The 2767-nt window shown below is 35.3% G+C and overlaps 1 pseudogene; it reads left to right on the top strand.

The window, feature by feature from the left end:
- Nucleotides 1–498: 498 nt before the first annotated feature.
- On the top strand, nt 499–871 carry LOC142832378 (large ribosomal subunit protein uL29 pseudogene; annotated as a pseudogene).
- Nucleotides 872–2767: the final 1896 nt, after the last annotated feature.

Below are 2767 nucleotides of genomic sequence, written 5' to 3'. Positions count from 1 at the left end.
TTCTTAAAGTGCAGTTATAATTGTTAACCTCGCAGAAGTCATTTATAAACGCTAACTTCCATTTGCAGAATATTTGTGAGTGACTTTATAAAATACAAACGCAGCATGAGGGAATAGGGGCAATTTTCTCAGATACGGTTTAAATTTTAAGGCATCTCCCTAGAAGAGAACAGATTGTTTTTAAAAGCTGTCCATTCACATCGTTGTACAAAATAAGCCTGTAGGTAAATCACAAGGTCCTTAATAACTAAATGAAAATCACAGAAAGTAGTATTTTTTTCTTTGCAACTATTTTATATAATGTTATTTAGACTTATACTTTATAAAACCTCATCTGAAAGTTTGATCCTTGTGAAAATGCAAACAAAATAATAGTAACAAAATTTTCATTACTATAAACATAGTTCAAGTATGAAAAAATATGTCATTGTTTTATGATTTTTCTTTATTAGATATACAGTTTCAAATAAAGGGTATTTAACCTTTCGGACCAGGAGGCCTCAGCCGTGAGCAACGCAGCCATGGCCAAGATTAAGGCTCGGGACCTGCGCGGCAAGAAGAAGGAGGAGCTGCCAAAACAACTGGACATTTGAAGGTGGAGCTATCCCAGCTTCGCGTTGCCAAGGTGACAGGCTGCACCGTGTCCAAGCTCGGCAAGATAGGAGTTGTCCACAAATCCATCACCAGTGTTCTCACCGTCTTTAACCAGACTCAAAAGGAAAACCTCAGGAAATTCTACAAGGGCAAGAAGTACAAGCCTCTGGACCTGCGACCCAAGGAAACTAGAGCCATGGGCCATCGGCTCACCAAGCAAGAGGAGAAGGTGAAGACAAAGAAGCAGCAGCTATGCAAGTATGCGGTCAATGCCTAACGGAAGGGCAATAAAGTGCAAGACTGGCAAAAAAAAAAGGGGGTGGTGGTATTTAAACTATGCATTCTCAGAAAGGATTCTTTTAAGGTAGACCGTGGTGATTTGGAACAAAAGATGCAGAACCTGGAATTTTCATCCTCTAGGTGTTTCTGTGGATGCTGGTAGCTAGTGATCAGATAATCAGCTGGTAGCATCTTCATCATCAGAGTACTAGGAATCCTTCTATCAATGGGGTCAAAGTGAAGGTGTTCACCCATTTGTCTGCCTAGTAAGCTATATATGTCATATGCTTTTTTGAAATGGTTAAAATACATCCATGTTTTCATCCATTCTCAATATAATTTTTAAGATTATAGTCTTATATACAATTTCAGGAATGAGGTATCTACCAGTCTGTACCACAAAGTGGGAACTGGACAGACAAAATCTGCACTGCCATTAAACTATAGAATGGCCAAAAGCTGTTTTGTAAATGTAGTGAGCGATGGCATGAATCACCTGAAACTCACTATTCTAAAAAATTTCTTGTAATTCAGATCAAGGTATAGACTGAGCTTCACAAAAGTGAACATGTGTATATATGAATGTTATTCTCTTAGGTACCTTTATATATATATTCATTTTAATATTTTTCATTGAACTATATTTCACAAATATTTAATAGAATTTGGTTTCAATGAAATATTTTTAGCATGTATTTGGATATCCAAGTTCTGAGTCATTTATTGTTTAGTTCCTGCCTTCATTTAAGGAATGAAACTTGTCTACAAAATTGCATTATAATGTGTGATTTAGACTTACCTGAGCTCTGTTTCTCAAATAAAACATTACTTACTGGGTGAGTGATAATGAAGATAGAATCATTTGGATATTCCAGAAGAGGGAAGAGGGTCTCATGATGTCCCTCTTAGAAGATGACTCATGGAAGAAAACACAAGGCATCCCATATACAGAGGAAAGGACGGTATACTTATGTATTTCTTTTCTGCTCTTGATCTCCTTATATAAAAGGATTTAAACATCAGATTTCACTTTAATGACCCACACTTATCCTTGTCATCTCTGCAGGGCTCAACCTTAATCTCCAGCATCAGAATGAATTTCCATATCCTTAGTACCTAAGAGGAGAATTAAATTTCTACCCAAGAGAGCATGGAGAATACATTCACATTGTGGCTAATTGGTCTATGGCATGTAAATTTTTACTTGTGATTTTAAATATAGTTCACAATTGTTTTATTTTCATTTTATAATCCATTTGATTGCAAGTTACAAATGAATTAACTTTAAGTGGAGTACCCAAGGAGTTTTTCTTAAAATTAAGCATTTTAAATTAGCTTGAAAGTAATTCATGTGATAGATAACATGTAATGACCGGCCTCTGCCTGGGCTTTAGTTGCCACCTGTAGTGAGTTAAGTAATTGATTTAAAGAGTCCAGTGTTTTCAAGAACTTAAGTAAGTTCTTGAGACAGGTAAATGAACTTACTCCTGACTCCCTTTTGATTTCACATCTCTGGCCTGAAACCATCTGAGACTCACACCAGAAAGTTGATTCTTTTAAGGTGAAATATTTTACCCACAAATCCCATTTGTTTAAGCACAGGAACTAAATGCAGGCACTAGTCTACTATATATGACTAAATACCTACTTTAAAAATTGCTTCTTCATATATTCACTTCAAGATTAATAATGTTTTAAATATCTTAATCAATGGAAATTTTCTTATTCTTCACCAGCTAATCATCATATTTATTCACTTTACATAAAATTTAATACTTATAAAATATGAGTAAAATTGCATCCACATTCAGACACTGAACTTAAAGCTGATACAATACTGCCTGCTGACAAAGAAGCTAGAATATATTAAGAATGCCTAGTGCAGCATTAATAG

The sequence above is a fragment of the Microtus pennsylvanicus genome, chromosome 12, assembly GCF_037038515.1.
Source record: "Microtus pennsylvanicus isolate mMicPen1 chromosome 12, mMicPen1.hap1, whole genome shotgun sequence".
Taxonomy (NCBI): domain Eukaryota; kingdom Metazoa; phylum Chordata; class Mammalia; order Rodentia; family Cricetidae; genus Microtus; species Microtus pennsylvanicus.
This window is presented reverse-complemented; position numbering and strand designations above follow the sequence as displayed.